Source organism: Grammomys surdaster, unplaced genomic scaffold (assembly GCF_004785775.1).
Source record: "Grammomys surdaster isolate TR1022 unplaced genomic scaffold, NIH_TR_1.0 125888, whole genome shotgun sequence".
NCBI lineage: Eukaryota > Metazoa > Chordata > Mammalia > Rodentia > Muridae > Grammomys > Grammomys surdaster.
This window is the reverse complement of record NW_021620713.1, coordinates 2,246,436-2,271,996: the sequence shown is the minus strand read 5'-3', so window position 1 is coordinate 2,271,996 and position 25,561 is coordinate 2,246,436. Positions and strand designations below refer to the sequence as shown.

The window sequence follows — 25,561 nt, the reverse complement described above, 5'->3', positions numbered from 1 at the left end:
CTCCCCTCCCCTCTCCTCTCCTCACTTCCTCTCCCTTCTCCTCCCCTCTCCTCTCCTCACTTCCCCTCCCCTCCCCTCTCCTCTCCTCACTTCCCCTCCCCTCCCCTCCCTTCCCCTTTCCTTACTTCCCCTCCCCTCTCCCCCCTCCTCCCCTCTCTGTTCTCTTTTTCTTCTCATTTTCCATCCTTGGATTTTTCTTGCTTTACATAAATGCAGACAGATAAAGCATGCACATGAGCTGTTCTTTTCATTTCCTTCTCTGTGAAGTAGTTGTTGGTATTGGCAATGCTACTGGCCACTTGTGCTTCTCCTTCCACAGTGGCTTTATGACTCTTGAATGAAACATACATGTTCTCAGCACAGTAACATTTCTATAATGACAACTTCTAGCTCCCTGATGTGGTAGAGCAAGAACTTGTAGAAACAAGTGGGAAGCACTTGTATTGTTTTCTAGTTGCTTCCATAACCCAATATTAGACACCAGGGACTGGATCTTCCATCTTGCCATACCCTTGTGTCAGTTTTTTGGGAGCTACCATTAGTTGTGGGACAGTGAAAGGATAGCTTGGTTTCTGGTCGAGCACTGGCTAGGGATGACCAGATACCCAACAGGTATTCCTGCAAAGGGATGGCATACATTTTGCCACACTCCCAGACTCCAGGCTCCTGACAGGAGGCCGAAGACCTTCACAGTACCTTTCAGTTAACTAGAGCAATGCCCCTACCAGCCCCTCCACAGGTAGAGGATGTGACTACAGGCCTCAGGGCCTCAAGAGATCTCCATATTAATGAGATACCTAAAGGCCAGAGGACATAGCCAATTAAGTATTCCTTCTTAGACCCTCTTCCTTACAAATGGTATTTAACCAAAGGTGGGCAGTTTGTCATTTTCTTTTATAAAGAAAGCTTTGAAGTACAGGAACAAGCCTGCCCCCACCCCCACCACACTTTTTAAATTTTTTAATTAACTAATTAATTAATTAATTAATTAATTTACTTTTTTACTTTTTTTTTTTTTTTGAATAGGGTTTCTCTGTAGTCTTGGCTGTCCTGAAACTCTGTAGACCAGTCTGTCCTGAAACTCAGAAATCCTACTGCTTCTGCCTCTCAAGTGCTGTGATTAAAGGTGTGGGCTACTACCACCTGGCTGAGAACTTTTATTATTTTACTGTTATATCACTAAACTTAGAATCTTTCCCTTCAGTGTGGACATTTAATGCTTAATTTGGCAAATAAACAAAAGGCAATAGGAGACTAATTTTATAGGGATTAGACCTGTAGTAAAGCCTCATTTTTAATTGGAAACTTTTGGGAATGTTAGATGGTTACTGATTTTAATATTGTAAATAGTCATTGCTACAATTCATAAAATAAATACACTTATTTTAATATATAGGTTAATGAATTTTGACAAATACATGTTCTTATGTAACTGTTACTCCAATCAAGGTATAGAGCATTTTCTCTTTTTAAAGATAAATTTATTTATTTAAAAAAATAGCATACAGAATATTCAGCTTTATTACAATACTTTTCAAACAAAATTTGTTATTGTTTGGTCCTTTTCTCCCACCCTTTGCCTACCTTCATATATTTCTACCCTTGTAGCTTCATTTCTGACTGTGTGTTACACTTATTAGTTTGCCTTCCCCTCTACTCCTCAATACTTCTTGCTCACTCTTCTTTTTCCAATTTCATACTCTTTACTCACATTTACACCCATCTATTTGTGTGTGCGCACACCCCCCTCCCCACATGCTCACATGTCAAAATCTAGGATTCACGATGAGAGAGAATATGTGATATTTGTCTGAGTTTGGATTATCTCCCTTAATATAATACTTTCTAGACCGACTCATTTCCCTGCATATTTCATTTTTCTTCACAACTGAGTATAATCCTATTACCCATTCATATATTGATGAACATTTTGGCTGATTCCATTTCTTTGCTACTGTGAATAGTACAGTAGTAAACAAGTATCTCTGTAGTAGACCATATACTCATTTGGGAATATGTTCAGGAGTGGTAACTTTCATACTGATTTTCATGATGGTGTCAAGTTTACCCTCCCACCAGCAGTTAATGAGGGTTTTTCTTTTCAAATATCCTTACTAACATTTATTCTCATCTGCTTCTTTGCTAATACCTATTCTGACTGAAATAAGATAGAATTTCAAAGTTATTTTAATTTGTATTTCCCTGATGGCTAATGATATTGAGTACTTTAAAAATATGTATCTAACACTCCCCTTCCCCCTGCCCATGAAGAGGATTTACAATTGGTTATCCAGTATCAAATGGTCAGCCTGAAAACATATACATACAAGTACCATTATATGGACTAAGCAGGTTGTATTTATATATATAGGCATAAATACACAAACCCACCCCTCAGGTTTTCAGATAACTTCTTTGATCCATTTTGAATTGGTTATTTTTTTTTCAGGGTAAGAGAGAGAGAAATCTAATCTTATTTTTCTGCAGATGAATATCCAATTTTGCCAAGACCATTTGTTGAATAGGCTTTTCCTCCAGTGTTTGTTTATTTTTCACATATATGCAGTATATATGCATTTCATACACATACTTATATATGCATAGGTGTGCATACATGTGGAGGTCAGAGGTTGACACTGAATGCCTTATTTCATTTCTTTTTTCTCTACATATTGGAATAGATACTCTTGCTGAACCTGGAGCTACTGATTTGGCCTGTCTAGCTAGCCAGCATGCCCCAAAGATCCTCTGATTATGGCTTCTCAGTGTTGATATTACAGGTGGGCCATTCTGACAACCTTTATTTATGTGGCTAGTGGGCCTGTAAACTTTTCTTTATGCCTATATAGAAAGTATTTCACCTAACTAAGCCATTTTTCCAGATACCCAAAGTGCATGGTTTTGACATCTTTGTCAAAAATGAGGTGACTATAGCTGTACAAGTTTATTTCTAGGTTCTTTATTCTGTTCTATTGGACTGCTATATGTCTGTTTTGTGCCAATGTCATGTTATCTTTGTCCCTGTGCCTCTGTAGCATTATTTAATGCCAGGTATTGTAATACTTCTAGTAGTATTTTTTTTTTGTTAGAATTGTTTTGATGATTTGTGATCTTATTTATTTACATAAGAATTTTTAATGTTTTTCTAGTTCTGTGAATAGTGACATTGGAATTTTCTTGAATAATGAATTGAATCTGTAGATTAACTTTGATAACGTAGCCATTTTCACAAGATTAATTAGCCAATTCAAAAACATGGAAGGTCTTTCCATTATTGTCTTCAGTTTTCTTTTCAGTTTCTCTCTCTTTCTCTCTCCCCTCTTCCTCCCTCTCTCTCTCTTCTTGATTTTTCTTTTATTAAAAATAGATTATTTTCTCATATAATATATTCTGATTATAGTTTTCCCACCTTTCCTCCCCTTTGGATCCACTTCCTTTCTGTCTTTCATTAGAAAAAAGAGGCTTCTAAGAGATAATGATAGGTTATTATAATAACCAAACACAACAAAGTAAAATACAGTACGATGAAATAAAACCTACCATATCAAAACTGGACAAGGCAGCCCAACAGGAGGTAAAGCAGCTCTCTTCCATGGATAACCCATGGTTTTGGCATGTTTGACATCCTGAAGTGTACATTTTAATGATGTAGTGTTTTTTTTTTCTTTTTTTTGGGGGGGGCAGCTCTATACACTGTCCTTTCAGTGCCTTTCTTTTTTTTCTTCTTCTTCTTCTTTTTTTTTTTTTTTAAGGTTTATTTTATGTATATGAGTACACCATTGCTCAGACACATCAGAAGAGGGCATCAGATCCCATTACAGATGGTTGTGAGCCACCATGTGGTTGCTGGGATTAGAACTCAGGAACTCTGGAAGAGCAGTCAGTGCTCTTAACCACTGAGCCATCTCTCCAGCCCTTCTTTTTTTTTTTTATTGGATGTTTTATTTACATTTCCTATGTTGTCCCCTTACCCCATCCCCCACCCACCCAGGAACTCCCAATCCCCTCACCCCTCCTCCTTCTTCTCTGTGGATGTAACCTCTATCTACCCCCCACACTCCCACCTCCCCACCTTCAAAATTCCCACCCCCTGGGGCATCCAGCCTTCATGCTATCAAGGTTCTCTTCTTCCAACTATGCCCAGCAGGGCCCTCCACTCTTACATATTCAACTGAAGCCCTGGATCCCTTCCTAAGTGCTCCCAGGCTGGTGGTTTAGACCCTGGGAGCTGTGGTTGGTTGGTATTGTTGCTCTCCTCATGGTGCCACAAATCCTTTCAGCTCTCCTTCAGTCTTCACTCTAACTCCTCTATTGAGAACCCCATGATCAGTTCAATGGCTAGTTGTGAACATCTGCCTCTGAGTAGAGTATGTCAGACTCTTGAAGACCTCTGAGGAGATATCCATATCAGGCTCTTATCAGCATGCACTTCCTGACTTCCACGTCAGCCTCTACCTTTGGTGATTGCACATGGGATAGATACTCAGGTGGAGTGGTCTTGAAACGGCCCCTCCTTCAGTTTCTGTCCCTCACTTTGTCTCCATATTTGCTCCCTTGAGTATTTTGTTGCTCCTTCTAAGAAGGACCGAAATCACCCCCAACTTGGTCTTCCTTCTTTATGAGCTTCATGTGGCCTGTGAATTGCATCTTGGGCATATCAAGGTTCTGGGCTAATATCCAATAATCAGTGAGTGAATACCATGTGTGTTCTTTTGTGATTGGCTTACCTCACTCAGGATGATAATTTCTAGTTCCATCCATTTACCTAGGAACCTCTTGAATTCATTGTTTTTAATAGCTGAGTAATACTCCATTGTGTAAATATACCACATTTTTTGAATCCATTCCTCAGTTGAAGGACATCTGGGTTCTTTCTAGCTCCTGGCTATTATAAACAAGGCTGCTATGAACATAGTTGAGCATATGTCCTTGTTATATGTTCGAGCATCTTCTGGGTATATGCCTAGGAGTGGTATAGCTGGATCCTCAGGTAATGCTATGTCCAATTTTCTGAGGAACCACCAGACTAATTTCCAAAGTGATTGCACCATCTTGCAGTCCCACCAACAATGGAGGAGTGTTCCTCTTTCTCCACACCCTCGCCAGCATCTACTATCACCTGAGTTTTTAATCTTAGCCATTCTGACTGGTGTGAGATGGAATCTCAGGGTTGTTTTGATTTGCATTTCCCTGACGACTAAGGATGCTGAACATTTCTTTAGGTGCTTCTCGGCCATTCGAGTTTCTTCTGTTGAAAATTCTTTGTTAAGCTCTATACCCCATTTTTTAATAGGGTTATTTGGTTGTCTGGAGTCTAATTTCTTGAGTTCTTTGTATATATTGGATATTAACCCTCTATCAGATGAAGGATTGGTAAAGATCTTTTCCCAATTTGTTGGTTGTCGTTTTGTTCTATTGACAGTGTCCTTTGCCTTACAGAAACTTTGCAATTTTATGAAGTCCCATTTGTCAATTCTCGATCTTAGAGCATATGCCATTGGAGTTCTGTTCAGGAACTTTTCCCCTGTGCCCAAGTATTCGAGGCTCAGCATTTTCAACAAATGGTGCTGGTTCAACTGGAGGACAACATGTAGAAGAATGAAAATTGATCCATTCTTATTCCCTTGTACAAAGCTCAAGTCTAAGTGGATAAAGGACCTCCACATAAAACCAGATACACTGAAACTAATAGAAGAGAAGGTGGGGAAGAGCCTTTCAGTGCCTTTCTGCAGGAACAATGACCCTACCATACATTACCTCAGTCAGTGTGTAGAAGTGTGCTTTAAGGTCTAGTTTTATATACTCTATGTCAAACCAGTACTGTGTTGTCTTTTTTTTTTCCCACTGCCAAATTCTACTGTCAACTTAGCAACTTAGGATGGAGCCCTGGCTTCTTGGACCATAGCTGCCTCAGCTTTTGTGTGTTGATCCTGGGAAGTACTTTCCAAGGTGACTGTTTTTGAGCAGGGTAACTTCTTCAGTGAGACATTCTCAATTTAGATTTTCTCCCTTTTAACTGATTGATATTTTTACAAGATAGAACTTTCCATGGGTGGTATCTTGCCCTCAGGACACTTTTTCTGTTGTCTCTTATGTAGAATACCAAGCTTCTCTTTACTGGCCCTGATCTCTTTAATTTTAGCGGCTTATGAATTAGTCTTGTCTATAATTTTTTCAGTAAGCAGTAGCTGTGCCACCCCCTATATCTGATCTGATCTTGAAATTTCCTTCTCCCAAAACAAAAACCTAGACCATTACTTTAAATCAGAAGTCTCTCTTGTTCTTAGGACACAGACAGAATATATCTGAATATGCCAGAATATGCTACAATATAACAGGAATGGCTTCTAGCCCAGTTCTTTTGAGTTTTTGTTGTCCTCTTCAACCCTGTGAGCTGCATCTCCATTACCCATATGTCTCTCAGTATCCTTGTTGTTAAAGGTGTCACCAGAATGATGCATTAATCTCTGCTTACAGTGTTTTGGTCTTTTCTAACTCAAAGATCCAAGTGCTTCTATATTCCTCCAGTAACAGTTCCCAAAGATAAGACCCCTCTGGTGAAGTTTATCATAGCAGCAGCCCCACATCTTGGTACCAGTTTTCAGTATTAGCTACTTTATGTGTTGTTGGGTTGGAGGTCATGACAAAAACACCTTAACGAAGGGGGATTTATTTTGGCTTACAATTCCTGCCCATACAGTGTATAAGGGCTTGGAGTATGGTGGGAGAAGCAGGATGAAGCTGGTCACATTACATCCATAATCAGCAAGAAGGTAGACTTGAAGGTTTAGCCCAGTTCCCCCCCCCCCCTTTTTTTGGTCAATCAGTTGGGGTAGGTCTTCCTACATTGATTTATGTAATCCGTCATAGACATGCTCTGAGGTTTGTCTCTAATGTCATTCTAGAGTCTAAAAGCCATAGTAGATTATGTAAAAATTTATTTTTCCAATGCTTTCTATCTTTCTGGAACCTAATTTTCTTTTTTTTTTTTTTGAGACAGGGTTTCTCTGTATAGTACTGGTTGTCCTGGAACTCACTCTGTAGACCAGGCTGGCCTCGAACTCAGAAATCCACCTGCCTCTGCCTCCCAAGTGCTGGGATTAAAGGCGTGTGCCACCACTGCCCAGAGAACCTAATTTTTCAAAGTATTATCTGAGGAGTTTCCAGATTTCATTGGTGTCTTTGTAGCATCTCTATTCATCTTTAATTTTATTAATTTGAGTTTTCTCTTTCTTTGGGCTTATCAGTCTTGTTGTTAATTTTTGTTTAATTGAGCAAGTCTTTGATATATGCATACTATGCATTGTTCTTTTTAATTTTGTTTTTATTTATGTGTGTGTATGTATGTATCTATGTATGTTCGTACCTACGTATGTCATGTACATGTGCAGTTGCTTGAATAGGCTAGAAGAGGGCATTGAATCCCCCTGGAGCTGGAATTATAGGTGGTTGTGATCTATGAAACATGAGTGCTGGGAACTGACTTCTGGTTGTCCTATTTGTTTGGTGCTTTGTAACCCTCTTGTACCTTGGTAGGCATCTCTTTAGTTTTGAGAATTGTTCCTCTATGAATTGTTGAAAACATTTTCTGTGCTACTGACATTGATTTCTTCTTCTATATTAGTGGGTTCTTATTCTTCCTAATGATGTGATGCTTTAATACACTTCCTCATGTTGTGGTGACTCCAGCCATAAATACTTTTCATTACTACTTCATAACTAATTTTGCTATTGTTATGACTCTTAAATGTAAATATCTGTATTTTCTGATGGTCTTAAGTGACCCCTGTAAAAGGTCATTTAACTCCAGAGGGGTCATATCCCACAGGTTGAAAACCACTGTTCTATGCCTATTATTTGTAGGTTTGGTCTGTTCATTAATGTCCCATGGTTTTTGGATGTTTGTTCTTGAGGATGTTTTTAGATTTCACATTTTCTTTGACTGAGTGCTGAGTTTCTTCTACCTTGCCTTTAAGATTTGATAGTCTGTCTTACACTTCATTCAGTCTGTTGGTGAGGCTTGCCTCCAAGTTTTTTTGTTTGACTTCCTGAGCTTTTTATGTCAAGTTTTATTTCAGTTTGGCTTTTCTTCTGAGATTTTATATCCTTATTAAATTCTATTTTTGTATCTTGGATTGTTTTTATTATTTTATTCAACTGTGATTTTGTGGTTTTCATTTAGACATTTATTCATATCCTCTTTGCACTCAGTGTATTTATAATCCTCTTTTGAGGTTCTTGTCTTGTATATCAGCTAAGTTACCTTTCTCAGAATATGATGGGGTATTGTCTTGGTTATCCACAATGTTTGTGTTTTTGTGTTGGGATCTAGACATATGGAGTAAGGTTATTTATGGTGTTTCTTACTGTGGACATCTGGTTTTGCCTTTTTTTTTGGATGGGTCTTTGTTTGCTGTTACCTCATTAGGTTGTGGAATTAGCTGAATGATGGTTGTTTTTCAGTTTTAGGGTCACTCTGGGGCTCCAGGTTTATACTCCCTATTTTTCACGGTTGATACAGTGGGTGAGGTGGCTGATTAGGGATCAGGTGGAGATGGGTGGGGGTGTGAGGAGAGGGGACTGGTTCTGGAGATCTCTGACTCCAGTTGTGGCCTCCATTTGGTCCCTGAGTCTAGCAGTGGGTGACTGATTGCTGGACAGTAGGGTTATCTGACTTCTGTAAGTTCCAGTTTGAATTCTAGGATTGAATTTCAAGCAGTTCCAGATCAGCTGTGTAGGTTGGGTTTATGATGGGTGAGTGGGGAGGCTTGGCCTCGGCCACTGGCTCTAGTGCTGTCCAATTTGAGTTCCTGGCTCTATGTGGTTTTCAAGTCCAGCTGCGGGTGGATGATGTGGTGTTGAGATCCCCACTGAAGTTCTGTTTTGGACCCCATCATGTTTTTATTTTTGACAAGCTCTCACTGGGTAGCCCTGATTGATCAAGAAACTTTTGCAGCCCAGACTAGTCTCAAACTCACATTCTTTTATATCAGAGTTCTCAGAGTATAGAAGTTTGTTCAATGAGCCTGTGATTGAACACTAGGAAAGTTAAGGCAGGAGAAGTATGAGTTCGAGTCTAGCCTGTGCCATATAGTGAGACAATGTCTAAAATAAAATAACAAAAATAAAATAAAATATAAAATGTCAGTTCTCTCTTAATGCATTGCAAATAAAAAACAGGGTTAAGTGGATTATAAATTTAAGTTCAAGAAGTAAAACTAAAACTTTTGAAAGAAAGCTAGGAGGAAGTCTGTCTTTTCTCTGGGTTAATTTTTTATTACATGATGCCTATCTCAAAAGTTACAATGCAAGAAAAATAAATAATGTGACTTTAATCAGAATCAAAAACTTTATACCTCAAAAGAATGTCATAAAGGAGAAAATCCCACTTACCAAAAAGTAAAGAAATATTTGTAAGTCATGTATATGAAGGATCTTGAGCATAATGCAGTTACAGAAATTTTAATTAAAAAATTTAAAGGACACTACAACACGAGGAAATGATAAATGTCTAAAGAGACATTTTTCTAGTATCCAGTAGCCATTAATAGATGTTCAGTATCATCGTCTACTATTATGAAGCATAGGTAAAGCCAGAGTTGATCAGTTGATTTGAATTTTTTTGCCAGATAATATATAGTTCTTGCTTTTCTATCCAGTCTAAGATGTCTAATGTTTACCTGATTTAGTCATTTCTATTTAATACTGTAATTACTATGGTTAAGTTTAATATCCCATTACGGTAGCTTTCCAGTCTGATCACTATATTCTATACCTTCATTGTTCTTGCTTGTAGAGGTTTTTGTGTTTTAGTTTTCCTCCTTTTGTACTAGTATATATATATCTTGTACATATATATCTTTATATCTTAATTTATTGTTTCTCATGGTTACTCATTGTAGCTTATACTCAAGTAATATATCATTGAATATATTACCTGAGAACCTTATACAATATTTGACAGGGTTTTCTTTTTTTGTGTCATGTGCTATTGTATATCTCATAAAGTGTCATAGCATTTACTTTTTCTTTTAAAAGGTCGAGTTTTATTTTGTTACTTATTATTTTATTTTTTATTTTATTTATATGACGTATTTTATTAAAACATATCAAGAACTTGAGACTGCTTTTAAATTTGGGGAGGACAGGAAGCAAAGAAAGGGGAATGCTGGTGTTCAGCTAGGTTTTTCCTTTCCCCCTTTTTATTTAGTGCAGGATCCCAACTTGAATGGTGTGTTGGTTACCCCCCCCCCACACACACATGCACACGCACACACACACACACACGTGCGTGCGCACGACATTAATTGAACACAACATCATCTATCAGCTAACCCTCTCTGGAAAAGATGCTCAAAACACAGCTAAAGTTGTGTTTAATTCATGCTGTGCATGTATGCAGGTGAGCAAATGTCCTTTCTCTGCAACTTCTGGCCCAGACTACCCTGGAACTCACTACTTGATTCAGGTAATCCTCAATCTTGTACTAATCCTCTTAAATTTGCTTCCTAAATGATCAATTCTGTATAGTTTTTTAATCCAGTCAGATGGAGAATGATGATTAAGTACTAGGAGATAACTGTTAAGTCTTGTTCACTAATTTTTTTTAATTATATATTTATTTTATTTATGTGAGTACACTGTAGCTGTCTTCAGACACATCAGAAGAGGTCATCAGATCCCATTACAGATGGTTGTGAGCCACCATGTGGTTGCTGGGAATTGAACTCAGGTCCTCTGGAAGAGCAGTTAGTGCTCTTAACCACTGAGCCATCTCTCCAGCCCTTGCTTACTAATTTTTAAACTCACATAATACTGGGCTTATCACTGATTTTATCATGGTAGCTGACTAGCCTAGAATATAATACTACAAAAATATTTTGAATATTGGTTGTATTAGTTACTTTTCTATTGTGATAAGACATCATGGCCAAAGGCAACTTATAAAAGAAAGGATTTAATTTGGACTTGGGTTTTCAGAGGGTTAGAGTTCATAATGGTGGAGGAGAGGTAGCAGGCAGCAGGAACAGCTGCTGAGAACTCACACTGTAAGCAGGAGTCAGAGAGACCACTGGGCATGAAAGGAAGCTTTTGAAACTTCAAAGACTGCTCCCAGTGACATGCCTCCAATAAGGGAATACTTACCAAAATTCCCGAACAATTCCACCAACTGGGGACTGATCACTAAAACATAAAAATCAATGGGAGCCATTCTCTTTCAAACTACCACCATTGGTTAAAATAGTATTTAAACTAAAATGCTATAGATAAGTTTGTCTCTGCATGCACAATACCATTACAGTATTGTGATATTGAGCTCTACTGGCCTATGGATGGACTAAAAGTTTTTGAACGTGTGCTACATGCTTGTAGGTATTTTGTTTCTGTTAATGACACTTTTATGAATGGGTATAAATCTAGGGAAGAGTAGAATTGGAAGAAATAAAAAGTTCACTCATTTAATCTTCACACAGTAAGGAGAAATGGGCAGTCTAAGATAGTATCCACATATTCTCTTTTAATTCACATCTTTCTCTTTCAACTTTTATGAGTATCCTCTACTTTAACTTCTTGGGGAAGACAAGTTTATTTTTAAATGGAGGATAGGCACTGTTTGAAGTATCATGTAGTGAGCTTAAGCCCTCAATGCCTTATATGTAAATAGTAAACAGTAACTGTATACTGGGTGGAGGTGGACTCCAGCTATGTGATTGACCTTTTAAGTTCTCATAAGCCTTTGTCTAGGTGTATTAGGCAAGGCACATGTGCTTTATTAGGAAAGCTCTGCCTGGCTGGCCAGCCTATTTTCATAGTCCTTCAGATAACAACAGTTTTCATTGCTTAATTTTATTCTTTCTTACACTTATTTATGTCTGCTGTTGTTTGCTGAGGTCATTCTTTCAGAACAACATTTCATGAGGATTCATGGTGTGCTTATGACACTGAGAATAGGCATGCTTTCTGGAAAAAATGGTATGGTCTGCAGAGGTCTTTGCTAGTGATTAGGGGTTATAGTTTAAGGGCCTTCACATACAAGAATGAGATTTGATCTAAAAAAGAAGTGGGTATTGGTAGCAATGTAGTGTTAAAAACCAGCCTTCTCTGTCTGGGTCTTCAGTTTATGAATAAGGTTTACTTCTTATTCAGGTTATAATATCTTTTATCTTTGAAACTGCTATTTAGGAAATAACATCATGAGAGCTGGCTGTTAATTTTCTTGAAGATACATTGTATTAGTTTGCTTTTCTGTTGCCATGATAAACACCATGATTAAAAGCAACTTGAGGAGGAAAGAGATGGTTTGTCTTATACTTTCAGGTTACAGGCGATCATAGAGTGCTATCAGGGAAGGAATGTGAGGAACCATGGAGGAAGGCATATACTGGCTTGCCTTCCACTGTATGCTCAGCTGGTATGCTCGTGTGTACTCACTTTCTCTGTCTCTCTCTCTCTCTGTTTCTCTCTCTCTCTTTGTTTCTCTCTCTCTCTCTCTCTCTCTCTCTGTTCCTCTCTCTCTCTCTCTCTGTTCCTCTCTCTCTCTCTCTCTCTCTCTCTCTCTCTCTCTCTCTCTCTCTCTCTCTCTCTCTCTCGACAGTGCCTTATTATGTAGCTCAGGCTGTACTGGAACTTACTATGTAGACCAGGCTGCCTTGAACTCACAGAGTTCCTCCTGCCTTTCTTCGGATTAATACTGTGCTCAGATTCAGTTAGTTTTCATATAAACCTCAGGGCCATATGTCTAGGATGGTGTTTTCTACAGTAGGATAGGACCTTCTACATAAATAGACACTCAAAACATTGACCCCACAGACCATAGGCCAATCTGAACTAGGCAGTTTTTCAGTTGAGATTTCCAACTGACTCTAGGCTGTGTCAGTTTGACAATAAAAACTAACCAGGGTTCACATATGTGTGCCTGCACACACACATACATGTATATTTATTTATTTATGTCTGCTTGTTTTATTGCATAGCTATCTTGTTTTCTGTAATGGCATTTAAATCTAAGAAATGGCTTATTGGAATTATTTCACAGTCTTATTTTTTTCATTAAGATTTGAACATTGGCATCATAATTGCTTTAAAAATCTTTTCTGTTTCAGTATACTGCCCTTTAATAAACAGATGGTCACATTAAATGCTATATAACTGAAAGTGTCTTAGATTAAAAACTTGCAATATTTGGGAAAGAAATGTAATTAGTTCTCCAAATTCTTTTGGCTTTCTGGTTCATGGAACAAAGCATTAATTAACTTCCTTACTTGCAAACATATCAGTTATTTGGATAATACCCTTTTAAAATTTTGAACCATTATTTTAAGCCTCATTCCCATCTTTCACTTCCTACCATACCAGCATTCCCTAATAAGACCCCCAATTTCATACATTTGCTATATATATTGAGAGAAATGTTTGTAATATATGTATCTTCAACCTTTGATTTTTCTCCCCTAACCTGGTGCTGTCTTTAGTTTAGACATATTATGCTAAGTGTCTTTAGCTAATTCAAAACTATTTGATTCATATCTGAGTTATCCAGACAGTGGATACCTGGACTGCTTCCAGTATCAGTTAGACAATGTTGTGATGAACATCTTCACAGTTCAGAAGAGTCTCTTGATTAAGTTTTGGGAGTGTGTATCTAGAGTTTGCTGCTTCAGAACGTAGTGGTTTATGTTGGCATTTTCACTCATTTATTTATATCTTCTGACCAAACATTTAGTTATGGTCAGTTTAAGTATACTTTATTATAAAACACCCATAAAACTTGCTATTTCCCCACTATTTCTGCACTTGCTATTCATGTGCAGATTGGTAGCATGAAATAGTTATACTGTTGTAAAACCATCACTGTCATTTATTTCCAGAAGGTTTTCATTTTACTTTACTGAAACTCAGTAGCTATTAGTTAACAACCACCTATTGCTAATTTACCCCAATCCTTCACAACTAGTATTTTATTTCCTGTCTCTATATACATTTTCCTAGCTTATATAACCCATATAAATTGAATCATACAGAATTGGCCTTTTATGGCCTGCTTCTTTTACTCATTTTAATGCCTTCAAGGTTTATCCTTGTAGCACGTGTAAGATTCCTTTCTTTAAAGTGCTGAATACTATTCCAGTATGTATACATATATTGCATTTTTATTCCTTCAGTTTTTGATTTCTCTTGCAATGGATGATTGTACAGATACTTTTTTAAGTCTTGTTTTTTCAGTTCTTTTGAAACTGATAGTGAGAAGCAATTGTTAGATCATGTACTAGTTCTATTTTATTGCTTTAGAGCCCTGTCCTCCATTTTCCATAGTGGCTATGCCATGTTATAGTCCACACAATGCACAAGGGATCCCGTTTCTCCTTATCCACACTTGTTTAGTGTATTTTTAAAAAATATTAATAATCATGAGCGATAACCTGTTAAGATCTTACTGTGGTCATAAGTATTTTTGTTTAAGCTTTGCATCTATGAAACATTCAGACCTCACAACAGAATTTTGGGATGTGTGTGTGTGTTTGTGTGTGTGTGTGTGTGTGTGTGTGTGTGTGTGTATACAGGAACATAATACACACATACATACATGAATACACACACACACACACACACACACACACACACACACACACTAATTGAATAATAGAATCCCTTGGAAAACAGAATGATGAACTAGAACTTTGAGGGAGAACCAGTGTTTAGCAGATTCTTTTGTAACCAAAGATACCTGCCTGGATCTATTTGTAATCGTGAAGAGCAGGTTTTGTGACTTTTTAGTTTTTATTTTTTTGAGAGAGGATCTCTCTGTATAGCTGGGGGTTACCTTCAATTTCTGATAGCCCTGCCTCTTCTCCTTAAGTGCTTGCATTACAAGTGTAGGCCCCTGATACCTTCTTCATGTGGTGCTGGGCTTTCACCCCAGGTGCTTGTGGGTGCTAGGATGGCTTTAGACTAACTGAGCTACTTTTCTAGTCCCTGGTTTTGGGACTTCTGAATTTCTTGACTTATTCAGAGGATGTAAAAAGAGAGAAACATTTTGTTAGGTAAGCACTTCTGTAATGTTAGCGATTTACCTAGTTTCCAATAAGTCATGGTATCAATGCTAGTATGAGGAGTATTACCTGTAATACTATAAGAATCATGTGACCAGGGTAACAAAGTTTGGATGTTTGAATCATACTCAGGAAAGCTGAAGTGTTCTATGGTAATAGTCCTAGCTTAAGAAGTAATTACATTTCTCTCTGCAACATGCGAAGCTGAATAGGCATCTTGGCCAGAATAAATTTCTGAAGGACAAGAGTGTCTTACCAGTAAGGGAGGTGTACTGTTAGGGCTTCAAAGCTGAGTAGGTATTAGGAGGGAGCTGTTAACTGAGGGAGAACAGTGTCATAGCAGGCAAGTGTACACAGACTGTCAAAGGACAGAAAAACTAGAACAGAAGAAGAGCTAGTTTTAGGTACTAGCTAGTCCATGTAGCCCCAGGTCATTTTGCTACAAGCAACTATTAAACAAGAACCATCCTAAATGCTTGGTGTTCTGAACTTGACCCTAGTGGCTCAAAAAAACTTAAGATGGTGACTAGGAAGTTTGTGCCTAGGAAAGGAGGACCTTATTTTCTCCTTCACTGGCAGTGGCTGCTTCTGGGCAGTTCATAGCAAATGGAAGGTCCTACACTTAGCATTTAATGTATTTTGGAGTACCAGCTTTTTGGGTTTTTTTTTTTTGTGTGTGTGTGTGTGTTTTTGAGAGTAAATATAATAAACATCTGGCAGCTTTTTTTCTGTTTTTGTTTTTTTTAATTGTTGTTTTTTTTAAATTATATATGTTACATCCAGACTGCAATTTCCCCTTTCTCCCTGAAACTCCCCTTCTTCCCCATCCACTCCTCCTCTGTTTCTCTTCAGGAAAGGGCAGACCTTCCTTGGATATCAAGCAAACATGGCATGCCAAGTTGCAGTAAGACTAGGAACCTCTCCTCATATTAAGGCTGGACAAGGCAGCTCAGTCGTAGGAAAAGGGTCCCAAAAGCAGACAAAAGAGCCAGAGCCAGTCCCTGATCCTACAAGATGACTAAGCTACACAACTGTAACATTTGTGCGGAGAGCCTAGGGCCCCTTGGATATCATTTCAGTTTCTGTGAGTACATATGAGCCCAGGTTAGTGGTTTCTACGGGTGTTCTTGTGATGTCCATGACTCCCTAGCTGCTACAATCCTTCTTACCCCTCTTTTGCTGGATTCCTGAGCTCTGCCTAATGTTTGACTGCGGGCCTCTGCATCTGTTTTCATTAGTTGCTAGGTAAAGCCTCTCTGATGGCAACTGGGCTTGGCACCAATATATGAGTATAGAAGAGTATTATTAGGAATCATTTCATGATTTATTTAATTATTGCCACTGTGTTTGGTTCTTTCCTAAGTCTCTGGGCTATCCAGCTTCTGGATAACTTTTTAGTTATTAGCTTTTTTCAAGATGTATGTGCGTGTGCGTGTGCGTGTGCGTGTGTGTGTGTGTATGTATGTACATACAGACTTCTTATGGTGAGTGAGTGAGGTTAAGCCATTTGAAAGATAACATTTTATTTTGAAATATTATTAAGGAATGAAAGTGTGCTCCTGTTGTAATTCAATACTTTTTTTTCCTTATGTGCAGCTATTGGCACAGTAATGTATAACATATTGTCCATATTCCATCTCCCCATGTTATCTACTTTAAAATTAATCATTTAAAACTATTGAATTTTATAAAAAGGTACCATATGATTTTCACTCAAATTGTGAGAGACTAGGAAAGTTATGTGAATTACATGAGTTTTTACTTTGGGGAATGAGGTTGTTTTATCACTCTGAATGTTTAATAACACGAGATTAGAGTAATGTTTTTGCCTCGAACCCGTATTTTTCTGTTTTGGTTAACATGCTAGGTATATAGCCAGTTTGGTGGTTAGAGGGGATAGAATGATGATTATTGTTGAACCTGTGTGAGAGTGAGTCACTAGACTCTCCTCCCTGCTATTGTAACAGTTTGAACTCAGTAGTTATAAAAAGTTGGGCCAGGCAGTGGTGGTGCACGCCTTTAATCCCAGCACTTGGGAGGCAGAGACGGGTGGATTTCTGAGTTTGAGGCCAGCCTGGTCTACAGACTGAGTTCCAGGACAGCCAGGACTATACAGAGAAACCCTGTCTCAAAAAACCAAAAAAAAAAAAAAAAAAATTGAGGATTTTTACATCTGTTTTCAAATTTATAGATTGAGAACAATGCTAAGTAAGAACAGTGTTAATATAAGAAATACATTTACCTTAATAACTGTTTGACCTTTGAAATATTTGACATATAGAGCTTAATAGTCTTTTTCTATATGCAGACCACTCATGATAACTTTTATTAATTTTATTAAAAATCAGTCATTTTTTTGGAGTTCATTATTCGCTTTGAAGGCCTCTGTTCATCTTTACCAAAGATGATGTTTGTCTCTGATGTGAAAGAGACACACAGTTCATGGTTGGCACTAATCATGGTGAGGGTCCTGTGGGTAAAATGTGAAGTCTGGGAGACAGTTGATGTTGGGTCCAAAATAAAGTTGAATACTTTGAAAGTTATGATTGAGCCTGAGGTATTGATTTCACATGGTGGTACAGGGCTCATGTTACCATTCTAACTTGGTCTTACAAGACAGGAGAATCTGGGTAAAATGGCATGAATGATTTGTATAAGATTTGTTTTTATTTATTTATCTATTTAATTTTATTATGTATATGTCTATGTATGTGATGTGCAGTGTCTGTGGAGGCCAGAATTGAGTTCCCTGGAGTTGGAGTTACAGGCATTTGTGAGCCACCTGATGTGGTTTCTAGAATCTGAATTTTGGTCCTGTAGAAGAGCAATGTATTCTTCATTGCTGATCTATCTTTCCAGCCTTATGAATGGTTAAACAAAGATAAAAATAAAATAGGACTCTACTATAATACAGTTCAATTTCTTTAGAAGTTTCATTTGGATTTTGAAATATATATGTTACTGATAGTAATAGATTTATTACAATTCAAATTTTTGTACCTTTTCATAATTAAAGGTATATTTTTATTATACATAGTTGGTTCCCCAAAACATTTTTTCCTCAACTTTTCTTCTTTTGAGATAGTGACTCATTATGTAGCTGAATGTACCTTTACACTCAGAATCTTCTCTCAGTCTCTGAGTATTGAGTTATTGGTGTTCACCATCATGTCTGACCAAACTCTCATCTGGTAGATAGCAATAAAATGCTATTTGTAATGGTACCTGAAACTGTACTTCACTGCTGAGTTCTGCCATTTAGGTTCTATATACTTTACAAAGGTTTTATGATTGAATAATCATAAAAAAGAATTGCATTAATAAATGAGATGGTTTTTCTTGGCCTTTGAATGAAAGACAATTTGCTTATCAATTTTAATGTTTCTTAGCAACACAAATTATCTCTATCTTGGGCATTTTCATATCTTTCTTTAAAGACACATTTGGAAATATTTTGTATGACTGGGTGCTTGTCCATCTATCTGGAAGCTCTCTTCCTTATTACCTAAACATGCTAATTAAACTTTATATTCAAGTAATACATCCTCTCAGTTTAATAACCCACATTTTGACTTGAGAATCATTTGGCTTGGTCAGAATCAAAAAGGGATTCTGGAAAACAATTTTTTTCTGTGTATTGTGAAGCTCAAACTAAAACTTACTGAAAATATGCTGTGTTTTCATAATAAAACGAGTATAAAAATACTGCCACAAAAGCTGGCTGAGTATTTTCTTATTGTCCTCTGCCTCTAGGGATATGGTTTAATCACCTCTGATAAAGAAATAGCTTGGCTATAATTTTGAAAAGTTGACTTGTATTCACTTGAAGTCATAATTTATGAAAACGCTAGGCTCATGGGGAATGCTGTTTTCATCCATCCATTCAACAAATTTTTATTGAGCACTGATGGCATACCAAGCACTGTGATAGCCATTTTATAGTTTCATGGTAAGTAAAATTATGGGAACTCTGCTTTCTAGGAAAGAAGTATGGTTATGGAAAAGAATTTGATTATCATCAAGTAAGAAAAGACTTTTCTGAAGAAGTTTAGGCTTTATATGCTGTCTGAAGAGTTCTAATAAGGGCACATATATGAAGGCCACATGACAGGAAGAAGCGAAGCAACAGTGAGTGAAAGCTTGAAATTTGAGGCATTCAAGGAAGTTGGTGGTCATTTTTTTCAGGTGGTTTATAAGAAAAAAAAATCAGAGGTAAGACTGTGTACCTTAATGGAGGAGTACTTGCTTAACCTGCTGGTTAGTGGTAGAGCACATGCCTAGTACATTCCATCCCCAGGCCTGAGGTAGGAAAAATAGAAAGAAATCAGTAGTTACTTTACATAGACTTGGACATAGTTTTAGATGTTGATTTACCAGTTGTAAACACGTTGTTTTTGCTTATTTAAAAGATTTAAAGGTCCTGTAGAACTCATTTTTATTTTTCTCATTTGATACTTTAGTCCTTTAAATAGTAATCTCTTATGATTGCCCAGATGCTTGAATTACAAAGCCTTTGCTTTCTTTCTTAGAAATGGATTAATTTCTAGGTGTCCTTAATCTATTAAGATTTCTTTATTGAGTAAAGTTAAATGTTTACATTCTCTTCAGCAGTACTTGTAGTTTGTGGCAAAACTGAGCAAGTACAATATGTTTTTAAATTTCTATCTGTTGACTGGTAAATAGCACCAAGTGTCTTTTCCAAAGAGTCTCCCCTCTCCACAATCAGAAATAATTCCAAATACATGTGAGAGAAGATGCATAGTAGAATGAAACAGGTTTCCTCTAGTCTGCATGTATTCATTCATTGTTTCACTTCTGGGACTGTCAGTCATGGCTTTGTTTGATTGGTAAGTACTTAATGAATAGGTATAATGAATAGGTCCCTTCTTTGCATTAGATCTTATACTACTTTCTAGAATTATAGAAAGGTTTCTGATAAAGTTGTCCTTGTAAGGACATTTCTTTCCAATGGAATTAAGAAAATAAAATAATACAGTATAATGCACATAATCATTGTATTTGTAAGCAAATTTATATGATAAAGCATTGGAAAGACATGTTTCTTGACAATAAATAATAGAAACTAGTGTATAAGCATATTCTCAAAATACTTTCAGTGACTCTGAGAAAGCAAGACCTCAGGTAAACCATGTTCATCAGACATTAAAAAAGCTTGTAAAATAAAACATGTCCATTGGTATGTAAAATATATACTTACTCATTTGGAATTTCTGTGGAAGAAAGCATAGTCAAGCTGACTCTCAAAGAAGTTCATGATGCAAAACAGGACTATCATACAGTCCATTATAATAGATGAAACAATAGAATTTAGGCGTGTTGAAGCTGGTTATAGTTGTTTTATTCCCTGTCTGTTTGTCCGCGTCCATCTGTCTGTCTACCTACCTACTTACCTATCATTTATGTAGTATTGGAATATACGTCTGTAATCTTGGGTTTTGCATAAGCTACACAAGTGCTCTGAGCTACATTCCTAGCATAGTTGCTATTTGTTTTTTTGTGGTTTAAATTATATTTTTATTTATTTTCTAAGTGTGCGTGTCCATGACAGGCAGCTGGAAGTCGTAAGATAATCTCAGGGAGTTCTTTCTTTCCACTGTGTGAGTCCTGGGCATTGAATTCAGGTTGTTAGGTTTGGTGGCAAATACCTTCACTTGCTGAAATACTCTGTTGGCCCAATTAAGTAATTCTTAATGTTCAGTTCAAACTCTGTTAGGGAATAAAGTATCAAAAGAGACAAATGTTCAATCAGTTTGTGTGTAAGCAATCTTTGCTATTGCATATAGATAGAAAATTAACTATTAGGCAGCAGTATTGTCCTTTTCTATTCCAGTTTGAAATGTTTACCTTTCATAGATACAAGGGAAAGTAGAGTGTGTAAAGTTATGTTCTAGCTTGTTGTTGTTTGTAGAGCTTTATTAAGGAGAGATGAATGATTAGTATGATCTCGATATTTGGAACCCATGTAATACGCTTTAGTCCACCTTTATGAGAGGGTAGGCATACGTGTGCATATATAATAGTGCATATTTCTCAAAGAGCTTTGCAGCTCATTGTAGTCTCATTTGCTTTTAACTGGTTATATCTCTTTCTTTCTTTCTTTCTTTCTTTCTTTCTTTCTTTCTTTCTTTCTTTCTTTCTCTCTTATCTATCTATCATTTATCTATCTATCATCTATCTATCCATCCATCCATCCATCCATCTATCTATCTATCTCTCTATCTATCTATCTATCTATCATCTATCTAGATATCATATTCACTATTGTAGATCTAAAGGTTTGTAGTTGCCGTTTACCTTTCTCTCGATAATTATGTATTTGCCAGTTTTCTTTTTTCTTATATTCTGAAATGGATGTGTAACAAAGAGTCAGAATGTACATATTTTTATTCATTCAGAATGTCACTTTGTGCCGGGCGGTGGTGGCGCACGCCTTTAATCCCAGCACTTGGGAGGCAGAGCCAGGTGGATTTCTGAGTTTGAGGCCAGCCTGGTCTACAGAGTGAGTTCTAGGACAGCCAGGGCTACACAGAGAAACTCTGTCTTGAAAAACAAAAACAAAAAACCAAACCAAACCAAACAAACAAACAAAGAAAAAGAATGTTACCTTGTATCTTAATACTGTATTTAACTCTTTGCTTATTCCTTTTATATATGACTTGTTTATTCTTTTATTATTTAAGAGTAACAAATATAGTACAGCCTGGAAGATACAATAAAGTTTTATTAGTTTTTATAAAGTAATATTGAAAATTTTCACTGGTCTTCAGAATTTGGCTCCATTTTGAAGATGTATATAATCATTTGTTCGAGTGTTTTTGGAATACAAATCTTTGATGATTTGTGAAAATTATTGTTTTAAAATTTAATAAAGTGACAAAATTTATCATTTGAAATTGATAAGATCTAAGTTTTAGTAAAATTCATGTTCTCTATAAAACATATTTTAAAGAGTCTTAATTTTTGTGTGTGTGTTGCAGTCATATAATTTAAGTAAGCCATTTTTTGTTTTAGACATGTCTGGTTTATTGCACATTTTAATCCATTTATGTTATGAACATATAACTAGTGCAAGTGACTACATACATTATTTGGGATAAATCATGTAAATAGAATTTTAAGTGTCTTAGTTACTTTCTTGTAATGCTTCTGGGTGCATTAGTGAACTGCCCTCTGAGTCACATATTTTAATTTGAAAGTGAGAAAAGTATTCCTATACTGCACAAAGAGACACAAGAATGAAATGAAGTTTCTTGATAGGGAATTCACTTTCACAGAAATATAATAGTCCAAACCAGGGAAACAAACATACTAGGGTGACATTCACTAAGCTTTTGTTCATTTACTATTGATTAAAAATAGATTTTTTAAAAATAATATATTATGATTACAGTTCTCTCTTCTCTAGCTCTTTCCAGATCTCTCCCATTTTCCCACCTAACGTTTCTTTTTCTTCTTTTATTAGAATACAAACAGGCATCTACAAAAACATGAGATAAAATGAAAGCAACCAAATCAGGACAACAAAGAAACAGGAAAAAAAAAGTCAGAGGAAAAAGTACAAGAAACACATACAGAATGCTGAGACATACATGTTCACACACACTGAAAACCCATAAAAACAAAATAAAAGAACATATAAGGAAAAGATCTGTAAGGTTAAAAAAAAAAGCCCAGAAAATCTTCAAAAATTGAGTTCATTTTGTATTGGCCATAGGTGATGAGCATAACCAGGAGTTGAGCATGCAGCCTGCCTTAAATGTGGTTTGTATACCCAATGATACTCCATTGGAGAAAGTGAAGTTTTCCTTTTGAGTGATTATCAAGTGGAGATAGCTTCTGGGTTAGGATAGGGACTTGTGTCTACTTCCCCTGGAGAGGACCCCATCTGGCTTAGAGTTGTGTAGGTTCCATGCATGCTCCTTCAGTCTCTGTGAGTTCATATGTGCATCGGTTCTCATGTGTCTAGGAGGACATACTTCCTTGGTGTCCTCCATTCCCATGCACTTAACATTCTTTTCTACTACTTGCAGAGTTGCTGGAGCTCTGAAAGGAAGGGTTTGATGGAGACATCTCATTTAGAGTTGAATGTTGTAAGGTCTCTTACTCTCTGTACATTGTCCAGTTGTGAGTGTCTGTGTTAGTTTCCATTTCCTACAGAAGGAAGGGTCTCTGAAGATGGCTGAAGAAGACCCTGAACTATTAGTATAGCAGAATGTCATTAGGAGTCATTTTATTCCTGCATTCCTTTAGAAGAACAATAGCACTTGATTTTCCCCAGGGTTCATGATCTATATAGTCTCGGGTTCTTGGCCACCTGGGTGGTGTTTGTCATTGGTTCCAGACTATGAAGGGCTTTAATTACAACCAAATAGTGGGTGGTTACTGCCACATCTCTTGTGCCACTATGACAGCAGTGTATCTTGGATTCAAGATATTGTTGTAGATCTAAAGGTTTGTAGCTGCTGTTTACCTTTCTCTTTGGGTAGCATGTATAGTACCTCCCTGTACATGAACAGTAGTCAATGAAGGGTCTAGTTAGGCATCAGTTGGACTTCTATGTGTTCAGAAAATTATCTAGGTTTTGTCTTTAGCAATAGGCCCTGCCATCAGTTTGTGGAGAGCAATGAATAGCCTTGGCAATAGCCTGGGTTGTTTGAGGATTTCCATGTGGCATCTTTGGCCAACAGCTTGATTAGATGTAACCCATTATTGGCACTGGAGATTTCTCTTTGTGAAAGGAAACTAGAGGTGTCTAGTTGGGGCACTGTTATTTGGTCATTCTATTAGGTTTCATATATATACATGTATATGTATATATACATGTATATGTATGTATATGCATGTATATGCATGTATATGTATATATGTATATATTTTAAGAAGCTTCTGCTATAAGATTTTGATATGACCTCTTAAATAGCTCCTAGTTTTAGCTTTCTTTTCCAATATTCCCTTCTTTATCTTATTTTACCCCCATTTCATCATTCCTTACCAGATTCTCCCCTCCTTGTATAATTTTCTTTTACTTCCCCTTCCTAGGAAGATTCTTCCTTCCCCAGTCCCTTACTCTATACCAGATGTTCTCAACCTGTGGGTCGTGGCTCTTTGGGGAGTCTAATGGCATTTTCACAGGGTAACTTAAGATCATAAGAAAACACAGGTATTTACATTGTGGTTCATAACAGCAGCAAAATTACAAGTATGAAGAAACATTGAAAAGAGTTTTATTATGGTTGGGGTCACCACAACATGAAGAATTGTATTGAAGTGCTATAGCACTTCACTGTGTAACTCACTGTTGGGTACCAGTTTCCTTAGAGATTGAACCATACTATCCTGCAGGGAAGGTCCTTAAGCAGAAAGGTAAACACCTCAAAATAACTTCAGGAAGTCTCCCAAACTGATCATATTCATTAGGCAATAAAATTTGAATTCCTCCGAGACTAGTGGAACTGAGCTGCACAGAAGACTTAGAAAAGATGTGCTGCAAAGAAGACTGAGACCAGGCGGAGCCAGCTGCCTGGAAGAAGCAGAAACCAGCTGAGCTGCTTGGAAGAGTTTTAGACCAATTGAGGTACCTGGAAAGAACATTCTGCAACCTCTTGAGCTGCCTGCAGGCTGTTTAATATGCTCCAGGTTGCTATATTTGTGAGCTTTCACCTATGCTGGGTGGTCTGTGAGTCGTATTTGCTCCTATAAGTAAAATATAAGTGACCCCATTAAAACTCAGGACTCAACAAGTTGGACTTTGGTGGTATCTGTACTTGGGTTCCCTATCTTATGGGAGTAGGCATATGTGTTGCATCTTGCTAAGAAAAGTTTTATCATACAACACCTAGTTATGGAAGACTTAAAAGCTAATATCTACATTTAAGGGAATACATACCATATAAAAGGATCGGTATCTGCTTAGGACCTTCAAGATCAAGTTCTCAGCATAAAGGAAATTTATTTGCTCCAGAGGGATAAAGGGTAGGGAATAAAAGAAAGACAGGAGATAGAGGATGAGGGAGACAAGGGACAGAATGAAGGAGTATTTGTTCCCAAAGGAAATAAAGGGTTGCCTCCGGATAGAGGAGACAGACTTGGCCCATAGGAAAATGGTGGTTTATAAAACAATGTGAAGAAAGTGGTTTAAGGAACTTGGAGGCAGGAACTGAAGTTGAAACCTTGGAGGAATGCTTTTACAGCAGGATTGCTCCCCATGCCTTGCTCAAGTTTCTTACACCATCCAGGATCATCAGCCCTAGGATTGTCATTAGCTAGAGTGAGCTGGGCCTTCCCACATGAATCATTAATCAAGAAAATGCCTCTGCAGACTTCCCATAGATCAATTGGACTTAGTTATTTTCTCAACTAAGGCTTGCTCTTTTTAGATAACTCTGGCTTGTGTCAAGTTGACACAAAACCAACCAGGACAATCTATCTTTTAGTCCTGACTTTCCTTTTACTATTTATACTAGTAAACCAAGAAAGTAAGCATCTTACTT

General features: G+C 37.1%; 1 protein-coding gene across 2 annotated transcripts in view; it reads left to right on the top strand.

The window, feature by feature from the left end:
• Gtdc1 (glycosyltransferase like domain containing 1) overlaps positions 1–25,561 on the top strand; it is a 352,841-nt gene that overhangs the window by 25,106 nt on the left and 302,174 nt on the right. The window lies entirely within an intron of this gene.